The sequence below is a fragment of the Hylobates moloch genome, unplaced genomic scaffold (genome assembly GCF_009828535.3).
Source record: "Hylobates moloch isolate HMO894 unplaced genomic scaffold, HMol_V3 SCAFFOLD_13, whole genome shotgun sequence".
Taxonomy (NCBI): Eukaryota; Metazoa; Chordata; class Mammalia; order Primates; family Hylobatidae; genus Hylobates; species Hylobates moloch.
In genome coordinates this window covers 100,005,459-100,020,274 of record NW_026652288.1, presented here as the reverse complement: position 1 = coordinate 100,020,274, position 14,816 = coordinate 100,005,459, and the positions used below count along the sequence as shown (strand labels likewise).

General features: G+C 38.9%; 1 protein-coding gene across 4 annotated transcripts in view; it reads right to left on the bottom strand.

Annotated features, from left to right (window-relative positions):
* IL1RAP (interleukin 1 receptor accessory protein) overlaps positions 1-14,816 on the bottom strand; it is a 221,563-nt gene that overhangs the window by 99,227 nt on the left and 107,520 nt on the right. Inside the window, exon 2 of one of the 4 annotated variants that reach the window (XM_032171908.2) lies at positions 2,903-2,986. The exons of the other annotated variants lie outside the window; for them this stretch is intronic. The gene's annotated coding sequence lies outside the window, so the exon portion shown is untranslated. The remainder of the gene's footprint in view (positions 1-2,902; positions 2,987-14,816) is intronic. 4 annotated transcript variants of the gene reach the window in all.

Genomic DNA, 14,816 nt, shown 5'->3' with positions numbered 1-14,816 from the left:
AACTACTAAAGCTCAGCTAAGATGAAACAGATGACCTGAATAGTCCAGTAACTATTAAAGGAATAGAAATATATTCATCTCAGAGTCACCAGAAAGGAACACAATACTGCTGACACCATCATTTTAGCCTTATGAAACCCTAAGCAGAGAAGCAGCTAAGCCACGTTGTTCTTGGCCTTCTGACCCACAGAAACTGTGCAACAATAAGTGGATTTTTTTAAGCAACTAAGTTTTTGGTAATTTGTTAAAATGGTACTAGAAAATAATAGAAGAGACATACCATATTCATGAACTGAGAAACTCAACATAGATAAGTCAATTTTCTCCAAGATGGCCTACAGATTTAGTTAATTCCAATCAAAATCCCAGAAAGATTTTTTCTAGCTACAGAGAAACTGATTCTGATATTTATATGAAAACAGAAAGCCCTAAGACATTGAGAAAAATCTTGAAAAAGAAGAATAAAGTAGGAGGAATCATATAAGAAACAGCTCAATTTTAAAATGTTGAAGTCATAAGGAAACACTTTACAGAAACGATATGCAAAAGTCAAATAAACACATGAAGAGTCATTCAATGTCATTAGCCATCAGGGAAATGCAAATTAAAACTATAAGGAGATACCACAATACACCTTTCAGAATGACTAAAATTAAAAAATAAATACTGACAATACCAAGTGATGAAGAGAATGCAAAGCAAATGGAACTCTCGTACTGGTGGAATATGAAATGTCCATATACCCTCTCTGGAAAACAGCTAGCAGTTTCTTAATAAAGTTAAACATAAACGTGCCATACAACCCAGTAATCTCACTCTTAGATATTTGTCCAAGGGAAATGAAAACTTACTTTCATACAAAAAGCTATACCTGCATGTTTGTAGAAGCCCTATTATGAATTGCCTAAAGCTGGAAACAATTCAATTGTCACTCTACAAGTGAATGGGTCAACAAATTCTGTGGCATCTAAAGAAATAGAATAATACTCAGCAATACTAAGCAATGAACATTATATATGTTGATATAATGACTTGGATGAATCTCAAAGGCATTGTGCTGAATTAAATAAACCAACTTTAATAGGATGCCTATTGTATGATTCCATTTAAATAACACTCTCAGAAAGACAGAACTGGAGTGACCAAGAACAGATCAAGGGGTTAGGGATAATGGGAGAGTATGACTGCAAAAGGAGGGCACATGAGAGTTGTTTGGAGAAACAGAAAAGTTTTGTATCCTGTTTGTTGCAGTGGTTACTTGATTCGATACATGAGTTAATATTCATAGAGCTGTACTCCCAAAAAAGTTAATGTTACAGTGCATTAATTAGAAATATATTTTCAGTGGTATGATTTTTCTTTTTAAAAACTCAACAAATGATTTATGGAGCCTTTTTGACAGTTTAAAGAAAGGTGTTTTAACCTAAATATGGTTTCTATTTTCAACATTTACTTTGAAAATAACACAGCCTTGTCATTAAGCACTGAATATTCCACAAATGCCTAGCAGTGTGGAGGCACATGGAGAGATCAATGAAATGCCCGAACTTTCAGCTTACCAAGCCAGTACTGCTAACCTTTACTGATATAACAGCAGAGTCAAAGTTCATAAGGAAACATTAGCACACTCCTCTTGGATACTGCCTTCTCCCTATTTAGGAAATAGTTTCAAAGTGCTCAGCACTCTGAGAGGACACATATACATAATATACCACCTGCCATCTTTAGAAGCTTGGAATAGAATGTGAGCAGATTGATTCCCTTTTGTGCTTTAATATTTGGAATAGCAACATGCTCTGTGGAGTGAGGGAATAAATACCATCATGAAGTCCTGTCCCTCACAAGGGAGAACTAGAACTGGGTTTTCAGTGAGAGGAAGGTGAAAGAGCAATTTAAAAAGAGCACTGAACTTGAAGTTCCTAGTTTGTTTGACTGTGTGATACTGGAGAGCCTGAGAGAAGAGGTGAGGAATATTCACATTGACCTCTTAGGAAGATCTGTAACTAGCTCACTGTCTTGATGGTTAATTCAAGACTGATGTGCTAGGGGTTCATGGATCCTTTTAAACAAGGTAAGGAATTGTTCCGTTGTACCTTCTCTCCAGAGGACAATTTGATGATTAAGTATTTCTCTACTTAGGGACACTGAGGCTGGGGAATGATAGAAACTAATACAACTACCTCACCATTTGTTGAGAGGAAAGTCTTAATAATTGCTGTAAAGTGCTTAGCACCATCCAGGAACACAAACTGCTCTCAGCAAATGCTGTTTATCATCAACTCTTATTAAGTGAGATAATGGATGTGAAATAATCGGGGAACTATGGAGTAGTAGACAATGTGAGCTACCATTAATATTATTTACAAAAAAGAGCCCAAATTGTGTGGTTCAAGTTGACCATTGAGTATTGGGCAAAACTTGCCATGCCCTACACTTTGTGTGTACTAGGTCCAAGTTTAGTGCTCTATTTTCAAAATATTTCAAAGAAGATAGTTTTAGTTGTCAAGTCTGGCCTTGACAAATTACAGAAAAGCCAAGATTATTGTGATAGGCTCTATGATGAAATTGGAAATTGGAAAAATCATGGCTCAGGAGGTTTCCCTTCTCTAGGCCCCATATCCTCATTTTTAAAATAGCAGTAAAAATCCCTGTCCTGACTATCTCATAGGGCAGATGGAGAGGATCAAAGGATGTGACATGTGAAAACATATATATGTGTGTGTGTATACATATATATACATATATAATGCTACATATTATGACAATTAGTGTTTATTATGAAATAAGCTAAAGTTTTTGCTTGGTTTTGTTTAAATTTGAAAGAAACTGAAGGGGTAGAGAACTTAAATTCGATAAGGAAATATTTTATGAATTGCTTAATTTAAATCAGAAAATGAATTACCTTTGAGATATTAAAGGGAGGGGCAAGAGTGAGGCTTCTAGGGCCTGCTAATATTCTAGTTCTTAGGTAATTACATGATGATGCCTGTGTAAACAAAATGAAAAAGTTGAACACAATATTTCTGTACTGTCAATATGTTGTGCTTCTGTAAAAAATGTGGAAAAACTCTTTCATTGGTTAAAGCATATTTAAGAAAATAGGAAGAGGTTACAGAAAGACAGAACTAATGATAGAAGATGGATGGATAGATAGATAGATAGATAGATAGATAGATAGATAGATAGATAGAGCAATCTCTATCTATCTATCTATATAATGTTAAACCAAGAAAGCAAGTTAAATCCAACACAGAATGTGTCAGGGAACTTCAAGGCTGGAAGGAGGAGTAATTTATGATGAGATGGTCAAACACTACTTTTAATTCACTCAGCAAATACGTATCAAGCTCTGGACAGTCTGGAGGAGGAGGGAGAGAAACTGCCCCCTTCCTCATGAAGCTTGCAATTTTCGGAGGTATTCAAACCACATACTTTTAATTATAACAATGAAAAAACATTAGACAAACCCAAAAGAGGAACATTCCACAAAACAACTGGTGTGTAAATTTCAAAAGTATCAAGGTAGGAAGTTAATGCAAAATGGAAAGGCTCTTCCAGGCTGAAGGAAGCAAGGCAAATGCAATGCCTGATCATGAAACGAATCTTTCGGCTATAAAAACATGTTTGGGATTATGGATCAGGAAAAAAAATGCTCTTTCTGCTGTACTGTAACTTTTTCTGTATGTTTGAGATTATATGTTTCTCTTCTCATCCAACCCTCCCCCCACACAGCATAGACAACAGTGCTGCAGGAGAGGCATTTCAAAGCATGTGAGAGTAGGGAGTAGAGAAGGAAGCAGAGTAGAGAGGAGGGAGGAAGGAGCACATCACTTAGGCAATGTGATGCCATTTGAAGTTCAAGTAGGGAATTAGGTGAAATTATCACCACCATAGGCATGAAACAGACTATCACCTGTGGACTAAGATCCAGTCACCTCCAGGTTAGGAAATTAATTACTTTTCCCAGCATAGAAGTTTCTTAGCCATCTGAGGTTTTCTCCCCTTAAACTTCCCTTAACAACATTGCCACTAATAACCTCTCTAATTCAAAAGGATGGTCTGAAGATCACGATCCTGTCTGTGAGACTCTCGAGAGACAGGCATTTTCTACAAGCTGTTAGAAAGGCCAGAAGTAACAAAATTGTGGCTGAGTTTTCATAGATTTCTCTATAAAACCTGTAATTCCCTAGCTTCTGAATCTACAGCATCAAATTTGATTCAAATCAATGTATTTATTAAGCCCCTATTTTATACACTTTAATAGAAGTTGTGCAATATATAGAAATAAACACACTGTTCATTTATTTAATCAGGGATCTCACAGGTAGGGAGCAAAGTTAGAGACACACATACACACACACATACACACACACACACACACACACAAAACAACAAGAAAGCAAATGGCCAAGTAGGATACAATTCCTCCAAAATCTGAGATGAAAATTATCATGTCCTGTGCTGAGCAATCTGCAAAAGGACTGCATGGCCAAAAAATAAGTTTGAAAAGTAACATATCACATATCTCTTGGAGATTCACAATACACACTGGCATTTTAAAGGTTTGGAGTAATCTGCCAAGTGAATACTCTGATCCGCTTGGCTTAACACAACATTAACCAAAGTTATTTTGAGACAGCCAAATATAAAGGGTCCCCAGGAGAACCTCCGACTGGTCCGCACACTGGTTGAACGGGGTGGAGCCATGAAAGTTTGCACCATTTGCAGGGGGGAGGAGCCTGGCCTCTCCTGTTCCTGGGTAGTAACCAGGGATTCAATCAGTGAGGCCGGAAGCCTGCTAGCAGGACTCTCACTTTGCTGAGAGTCCGTTTCCTTTTTTTTCCTTTTTGCCCAATAAACTCCATTTTTCTCACCCTTCTGTGTGTCTACGAGCCTAATCTTTCCTCGTTGTGTAACAAGAATCCTAAGGAGAAAGTCCTACAACATCTTTGGTGCCCAGAACATGGGGTTTGAGAATGGGTGAGTGAGATGCAAAACAAGAAATCTCTTTCCCTCTCATTTCTAAACCTTTTCATCCTCAGACTTCTGAGGGTAGAGGAAATTGTGCCGCCACCACTGTCACGCTCAGGGGTCAGAAAAGACGGCCTCGGTCCAACCCAGCCTTTCCATGGCCTTTTCCTTCTTTTTTCCGGATGGATGGGCAAACGGTAGCTCCAGTTCCCCCTCCCATCCCAGCTGGGGCTGGGGAATGCCATGCATCCATGGCGTCTTCCCCTCCCTGGCCAAGGGGTTCAACCCCATTGGACAGCAATTAAGTTTCTCTCCCCGGTGGAGGAATGCATTTGCATAAGAATAAGAGGTTCTTCCCCAGACATTAAAAAATTTTTTTTTTTCTTTCCTTTTCTCCATCAGGTCAGGAGTTGACTTTTAAGCATGGTTATTGTTTATTTATTTATTTTTTGTTTGTTTTCCTTTTAGAAGACATTTTACTAGGCTAGGAATTATAAGGATCAATGTTTATATTCTCCGTAAAGTTTTAATTATGAAAAAGGATTTGTGAGGCTGGTCTTAAGTTGTAGCCAGTCTGGTGTGCTTTGCAGTCTTTCTGTATGGTCTGTAAAATACTTCGTTGCAGGCCTCCACCTTGTTGTATGTCCTTGGGGGTGTGGCATGTAACCACATGGCAAGGCTTTGTTTAACTTACCTATGGCTGGGATTCAATCCTGGCTTAGGAAATGAGTCCTTTAGGGTTTGATATCTGTATGACCTTTTGCTATTTGTTGATTCCCTTCCCCTCCACAAACTGCATTGGGTTTTCCTTGCTCTGAGCCTTTAGTGAAATGTGAAAGCCAGAAATATTGGCCATTTGTTGAGTATTAAGAGAGTTAAAAGGATTTTCTTAAGGAGCGCTCAGCTTAATTAAAAGTGGATATCCAAGTTATAGTTATATTCAAAAGGCCTTTATGTTTTCCTTTTCTTGGACCTTGTTTTTCTGGAAAAAGTGGTTTTTATTTTCAGTCAACTAAATTATTTTTCTCCATTTTGCCTCACCACTTTTAATGCATGCATGAGAGGGGAAAGACCTCCGTTTTTCTCATGGAACCCCAAAAATTAAAAGCACGCAGAGGCTAATAATCCAAATATGAGATTGCCAAATGAAGGATCTTGTGGGGACTAGGTTTTCTTCTGCACGTCTGCATAGTTGTATATGTGTTTTGTGTGTGATGTCTATAAAAAGAGCTCTAATTAATTGTCCTAAAGGAAGATAAGCACTTGGATCAAATGTTTTTAAAAGGGAAGACAAAAGCTGTGGTACCTTTCAGTTCACGTGACTTTAATCTTTGAGACGAATGTAAATTCTTGCCCAGGATTAAAGAATTATTTTAAATTAGATAAGATAAAGCTAAAAGTTCAAACAAGCAGTAGAAGGAGTGTAAAAATTAATCCTGCAAAAATCCCCTGTGTGAACATATTGACTAAATTCAAAAAGGTATATGGTTTTTCTGTAAATTGAGGATTGAAATAAAAGCACAACAAGGGACTGTTAAGGCACTAATTTGTTCTTTAGCAAAATTTGTAAAGGGCTATAAAAGGTTTTTTGCTTATTAAATTCCTGAGTCCTCATTTTTTGTAAAATAATTTATCATAATCTGGAATTCTATTTCAGAACATCAAATGTTTTAAACCTCTAACATATTTAGCAGGCTTCCCAAAATCAAACTTCAGTTACAAAATTGTCTTTCCTGACACCTGGCTTTTTGGCTACTACAAAGGGCCACTGGAGTGTCCAGAAAAGAGAGGTAAACAGGATTATTTAACATGTTTAGGTACACTGGATTGCCAAAATGATGTTCAATCTTCTTTAGGAAATATTTTGGTGAATAATGCTAATATATGTTCCAAAATTGTATGGAATTTCTAAAATTCTAATGTCTGAGTATATGCTATCAATCATAACAAGCTTGTTATGTTAAGTTATTGTAAACCACAGAGATAACCAAACTTTGTCAATTGTGTTTCTAACTGTAACTACCCTGGACATTTTGTTATTCACAGACAATTGTTGGCTTGTTTTAATCCTTTTCAAAAGATTGTTTATAATGAGCTATAGAACTTTGGCAGGGGCTCTTAAATACAGGTTTATGATAACTTTGGAGATTGTAACAGTGGAATAAAAGAAAAATGTACAGGACTCATAAAGAGCTGAAGTGTTCACAAATATCAAGCAAAACAAGAACTAAACAGACTGAACTGAGAAAACTAACACAATCTTTTAAACTTTTACTTGGAATATTGCTGATCCTTGTTTTATTTTTCGGGGTCAAAGAAACTTATTTTGAACTATTTACAGCCTTTAATAATTGAGTAAGGTATCCTCCTGTGAAGAAAATTTGGAGCATGTTTGTTTCTCTCTGCCTGGTTCCTCTAGAATTTGGAAGCTACCTGTGAGTATTTTTAAATTATGGCAATATAGTCATTTGCATCAGTACGATAAGCATCCATTTTTCTTTTGCAACAGGACACAATTGCAAAAACTGTTTGTTTTACCAAGGGTTTGACTGAAGAGTATGCTCCCCTTTAAGGAGTCAAGCTCGACTTGCAAAGCCAATGAAAGCTCCTGGGGAAAAAAGCTGGCTTCATACTCTTGTCTACGCCGTCCTCGTACAGGGTTCCTGACCTGTGGTCAGTAGAGAATGTCACTTTCTAACAGGCCCAAGAGCTCCAAATTTATCTTGGGACCTTAAGAGGAGAGGATCACCCAATTCATAGGTATTTGAAGATACAAACCCATGGCTAGGCTCAGCTTTAAAAGGTCTTATCTGAGATTCCACCAAAGCCAATCTAAAAGGTGTATGTAGAAACAGTTATTCTTGCTCTACTTTATGCAAATAATCAGGCCAAGTATAAGACTAAAGTCTATTTTGCAAACGAGTCAGTCCTACCACGATTTTTCTTTTTAACAAAAATAAGGACTGGAGAGAAACTATGTTTCAAAACTTATCATACCTTTGTCATTAAATTCTCAACTCATTAGTTGTTTTTACGTTTTTGCCTACATTTCAGACTAATCCTGCTTGTTCCTGTGAACCAACCAGCAATCTCCGGCTGCAGCTCAGAAAGAGCAAACGGGATGGGTAATGTAGAAATCTGGATCCATATTCTAGTTCTGAGCAATGATCCTGCAAATCCTGCCAGGTGATAGGAATAAATAGTATATCCATCACCCGGAGGTTTCCTTTTTGGGAAAGTAAGACCAAGGGAGCTAACCAAAGCCAAGCACCATGCACCCAAATCTTAGCAAGCATAACTATAACCACCAGTTATCTGGAAATGTCACAAGACATCATTTTCTCTCCCTTCTTGGAGGAGGACTCAATTCCACAGCTTCACCTCAGCATTTGGCTTATGATAAGGAGTCCATGCAATTCCCCATGAGACATATTGTTGTCCCAAACTCAATTTCAAGCTTCAGGTCAAAGCCCTAGGAAAGAAAATTGGATCTAAGGGATCCAGAGGCCCATGATAACACAGGTTAAAAGGCACAGTTGAGGTGAGAATGGCTAATTCCTGCCAATTAAGCCAAGCCTCCCATTTCATGGATAAAGGTCATGCTAGTATCTATGGCACAAATGAGGTCTAGGGAACTCCAAGGCTACTGATAGGAGGGGGAATAGAGGCATAGGTGAGAGAAGATACTTCCTATTCTCTACACACTCACTGTTTCATGGGTGCCTGCTTTGGCAACCATGGGTGGCACATGCCAAGGCTGCCGGGACTCAGAGATGCAAGGATGGAAAAGGGAAAGAGGACACTCTTCCTTCTCTCCCTCACTCACCCCAGGTATTTGCTAGGAAGAGAAAGGAACCAGGGATGCCTGCTCCCCTCTTTCTAGATGAGTAGCCGTCCATCTTCACTCTGTACCCCTTTCAAATGCATCCTGAACCCCTGTAACTCCTTTGAAAAAAAATCTTCTGTTTTCCTTTCTCCTCCTCTGCCCTCTCTTCACTGACAGGTAATTGTGTCTCCATACTACAAAACACTCCCCTTGGATGCGGCCTCCAAACTGGGAAAAGTTAATTTTCCAAACTTTAAATCAGTTGGCTTAGTATTGGGCTGGGGAGAAGGCAACCCAGAAGCCTGACATGCCAGTAAAAGGGTAAAAGTTGTTTTACCAATCAGGCTTTTGGCCTCTCTCTGACTGTGCAAACTGGTAAAAGGCCTCAGGATTTTTGTCCTCACCCCCGACTTGTTTCATTTAAATACATGTTTTCTAATAACCCAGTCTGTCTCTTCTCACATTCAGGCCGTCAAACTCCAAACGGTCTTGCAACCGGAGCTGTGGATGATGGCCCCTTCTGCTGGGGACCCTTACATAGGCCTCTGAGGGTGCTCTGACTGTCATTTTCCCAAAACAGCACCCCCTGTCAGCAGGAAGCAGTTAAGATTGGTCTTCATCTTTATCCTTATCCTTATTCTAATGGCAGCTAAATGTACTTCTTTCAGGGGGAATGAGACAGTCAAGTACAAAGGGGTCCCTGGAGAACCTCTGACCAGCCTGCACACTGGGAGAATGGGGTGGAGCTACAGAGGTTCACACCCTTTGCAAGGGGGAGGAGCCTGGTTCCTCTTGTTCCTGGGTGGTAACCAGGGATTCAATCCGTGAGGCGGGAAACCTCCTAACAGGACTCTTGCTTTGTTGAGAGACCCTGTTTCCCTTTTTTTCCTTTTTGCCAAATAAATCCCATTTTTCTCACCCTTCTACATGTCTGTGAGCCTAATCTTTCCTGGTCATGTGACAAGAACCCTAAGGAGAATGTCCCACAACAATTTGACCATGAACCTCTTTTTATGCAATATACCTATTAAAGTCTCATGGAAAATACTGCCATAGTGAAAACTCTAATTGCAGAAGGGGGAGCCCAAGCCATAATTCCCAAATCAATCCTCAATCCACAAGATATAGATGTTTTTTAAAACTCCGCTTGAGACCAAATTGTCTATCACTGAAAGGAAATAGGTCTTAACTTTCTCACAGCCTAATTCAAGACTCAGGTCCCTTCTGCAGCTTCTCCAGAGTCTCTCTTATCTTGCCTTTGCCTAAAAATAAACTATTCCTTTTCTAAAAACTCTGGGTAGATATCTACACCTGTCTTAGAGGCCTGAGAAACTTCTGCCCTGATCTGTTTTGTTTATATTTTTTCTTACTACACTCCTTTTTTGACTGGGAATCTAAGTTTGTGTCCACGGTGTATAGTCCAATTTTGTTATGCAATAAACACATATAAGTACAAGGCAACTTCTGGGTAGTAGAAAGAACATTTCTCTAGGACACAGTCAACCTCTGTTCTAGTTTGCTGTTGATTACTTTTTAACTGTGTGGCCTTGGATAACCCCTCTGAATGCTGGAATCCTTATCAATAAAATAAGGATGACATAAGGATGACATAGGATGACATAAGGATCACAATAGATCATGTTTATGATAAAGCTTAATAAATGGTGAAATACGTTACAAATATGAGATGTTGATACTTTTATGTATGGATTCACAGGCACACTGCATTCTCTAGTCAGGCCATACGTCATCCTAAGGATGGAATATTCTCAAAAGGTTGGTTCAAACAGATGTCACTGTAAGTTCTGTGACAGCCATCAAGATCCAGTGCCTATGAAATGAACCTGTCTTCAGAAATTAGACTTGAATGGATCCAAGCCACCCTTGGCCTCACAATACAGTCAATTGTCCCTTCACAGAGCAGCACTTCCTAGTATCATTCCCCCAATTCTTTCAGAAAAATGATTGGCTTGATAGAAAGCATCCAGCAGATGAGGGCCTCAGTTCCCCTCCTGTTCAGGTGCCCAGAAGCCTCGGACAGGCCCCCCTCACTCCATCAGACCCTGCAACACCCAGGGGCTCCTCATTCTCCATTACACAGAGAAATGGGCAGGACAAGTCCTCTTTCCTAGTTCTGACTCTGGCATTAACAAGTGCTATAACATTGGCCACGTATTTTATTGTCCCTATGCCTCAGTTTCCACAACTAGTTTTATTAGGAAGAGTTAAAGTCAAGAGTTAAATTAGAACATTCACAGCAGACTTACAGTGCACCAGGCCAACCCTTCGCCACCTGGGAGAAAGCACAGGGGCTTCAGTGCAGCCTTTACCTTCAGGTATTCTCAGTCTATAGGAGAAAACAGCCTATTAGGCATCCTCACTGCTCCAATCCCCACTCTTGTCCCTGAAACACAAAGATAATATTCCAAGTCTTCCTGGGAACTCATATAAGCCAAAAAAGTAAGCCCTAAAGAAATATCATGTTTCTGTATCTAAAGTGTTAAAGAAAATCCCCTTATGAACTAACACTGAGGAGGTCTGTGTGAGTCTGTGTCCCTGTTGAGAAAATTCTATGGCTTCTTTCACTATTTTTTGGGCACCAGGATCATCCTGACAGATGGCAATGCGCACCCACCAGTCCCATAGTCTGGGCTGTGACCTCAGTCACCAGATCACACTGGATGGGGGGAAGGGGCGGAGGACTATGGCCAGAGGTCTTTTCATGTGCATTGACATTTGGTGACTTTATTGAAAATAAAGTAACACCATGCAATTCCCCTTTCATCAGAATGCGAATGAGCTGGAATTTTATAGTGCTATTATCTACTGATCCATAAACCACTAAAGACTCAAGTAACCCTAATTTCAACAAGTATGCCTTATCTTTCCCATACAGCTACTCACAAAAAAACAGAACACTGGCCTCCCTCACAGAGAGGTGCTCGAGCAGTGCTTAATGTGAGGTTTTAAAATGCTTTGACAAGCATACTGAGCAGGAATGCAGAACGTATACTAAAAAAATATCGACAGAGGACAAGGGGGGCATTTTGTGGCTACATCCTAAGCTTTCAAGGGGCAATTTTCCCAATGCAAAGCTATTTCATGCAACTGGATACCTACTATGTGGAGCCCTTATGCTAAATGTTAATAGATGACACGGATTTTCATTGCCCGAGACATCCAGGAACTCACAACCTATAGAAATCTCCAATTTGCATATGGCTCACCGGAACCTCATAGTTTAAAAGCCTATTATTTTAATTACCAATTCTTGGCTCTGCCCCCATGGTACCTATGAAATATTGGGCCAGTTACTTAATCTCTTTGTGACTTACTTCTCCCATCTGCAAAATGGGGAGAATAATAATTTCTACTTCCTAGGATTGCTGAGGGGATTATATGAGTTAACGTATATAAAATACCTAAAAGTGTATTTGCCCTTATTATTTCTTTAACTCTACAAAGCTGTTTAGCTGTGTTTGCTCATGCTATTACTAAGTATACAAATCAGTCCAAGCAACATGCCAGCATGCTGTGGGGAAGGAATTACTTGCATTTTAATGTGGTAAAGAATAGGAGTTGTGGGGAAAGAAAAGGGGTTTAGACTGAGGGGTGAGGGTGGAAAGATTCCTTGGAGCTGGCACTACAGCTGGTCTCTGAAGACAGGTAGCATTCTGTGATGCAGCCATGCATAAGGAAGAAAGGCTCTTAGGGGAGAATTAAAACAAAACAAGCCATACTTTTTACCACCGATCTATAGAACAGAAAGAAAAACTTAACTGAAAAAAATGCAAATCAGATGAATATTATCTTGCAGGTTTGAAGTCCCTTAAAACCCTGGGCTGAGAACAGTAATAGGAAATAGGAATTTTATTCTGTGCATCATTTCAAGGATGTACACTGCATGGAGCTGCTGATCATACCAATGCACAGTTACTACATTCTGTGTTAGGTGATTACAGGCATTAATAGGTCATCACCCAAGCAATGGGGCCATGAAAAGTATGTTCCATTATGACTACACAGGGAATGAAAGCCATTCCCATTAGCACAAAAATATTTTTAAAACACTCTGTCATTCACAAAGTTTTTTTTCACACATTTATACATTAAAACTTCACAACCTCGTAGGGATTCACACATATATACATACCCTAGCAGGGATGTCACACATATATACATTTCATCTCACAACCTAAAGAGATCTCCAGATCCTCAAGCTGCCAAGAGTTTGTCATTTAATTTCAATCCCATTTTAGAGAAGAACTATAGCTTCATGGATACTAAATAGTGAAGCCAGTGTTCAAACTCAAATGCCTTGACACCAAATCTCATAATATTTCCATTGTATGTTCTTGTCATTGCCTTCAAAGTTTGTGTTAGAGAGCCACTGCAACACTATTTTCTACTGGAATCTGAATGTCTATCTTCTGCTTAGCAACAATCTCAGCATTTGTCATGTCCTACAGAAAATCCCATGTTGCTTCATGTCATTGATCTGTAGCTGTCTCCAATAAAAGGACCCGAATGCCTGCTGTGGCCCTGGGAATTTTAAATAAGAAGTCAATGAGAGATGCTGGTAAGTGGTTCTGTAATTGTCTAGGGGCAGATAAAAACCTTGGTGGAATAATAATCATATCAATATGCTGGCTACATGAATGATCCTGCAGTGAATTACAACAGGGTACTTCAACTCCAAAGCCTAGGGTGGCAGATCTGCATAATTAATCTTCCTCTGCAATAACCCTGCAGGGTCAGCAACATCGGCATTCTACAGCTGAAATTAATGTCTTATTATTTCAGTCCTCTTTGGTGTTTCTTCAGATTCAGGAAAATAATATCAGATGTAGCAGCTCTGTTAACACAGACAGGGTTTGAAAGGCTCTCCAGGCTATGAAAAAATATTCACGTAAATCCTGGTAGGTAAATAGAGGGTGGATACAATGCATAGTCCTCATAAATGTACCTACTTAATTCGAGTCACCTGATATTTTTAAATTTCATTCTTAAATTATCTTAGACCCTCTGAAGGCCACATATTGATCCACATTGTTCAGCTTAGGCTTTTACAGAATGATTTTGAAAAGCTATGTTTTAGTAATTCACCCTCAGTTTAGAGAAACATTAGGTTATTAATATTAGGTGAAAGAGGTTCAAAAGTTATCCTTTTCCACAGGACTTCTTTCAGGGCCTTTCAGGATGCTAATGCATGTTTTGAAACTAAATTACTTAGTAATAATATACAGCGTTTCTCAAACCTAATTGACTTTAGTAATTCTTGTTTAGTAACATCTCCAAGCATCAGGATCCTTGCCACAGTTTGGAAATGCTGAATGAAGTTTTTTCAGAAAAAAAGGGTGGAGGTGGAGTTTGACTGTGTCAGGGCCCCAGACAGTAGACCAAGCTTTGAGGAATTCCTATGAATTCTCTCACTGGGTGTATTACTCCTGCTGGAGGTAGTTTTAGAGTACGGGTCGTGAATTTTTAATTGGGAAAAAAGTAGGAAATTCAAATCAATTTTCTAATTTGCTAAACCATTCTCGTGGCAAGCTGATGGAGGCACAATGGCATAATGACTAGCTAAAATGAGATGTAAGACATGCTGGTGGATTTAAGTATGATAATGCTATGCTCCACCAGTGTAGCTAATTGGAGTTGATGATAATTTCACTACTTCCAGAATTTTGGATTCTTAAAGACTGTTGCCAAATCAGAACATAAGACACCACACAGAAAAAGTCAGAAAACAGAGGGGAGCCTTTATTTTTCCAATTATAAAAGGAGTAAGCACATATGAGACTCACCAAATAACCCTTTCACCTGTGTGACCTTAATGTTAGAAAAATTAAAAGTGCTGTTATTTTTAATTGTTCTGCTCTTTCTGAAAAAGGGAAGAAAATGCATGTATTTATTAGGGTGACCTAAAAACTAAGAGTTTTTGCATGTAAATATTCTTTCCATTCTCTAATATATGAAAAACAGACTGAAATCTCCTTCTCTAAATCCAAAGGAAGAGATA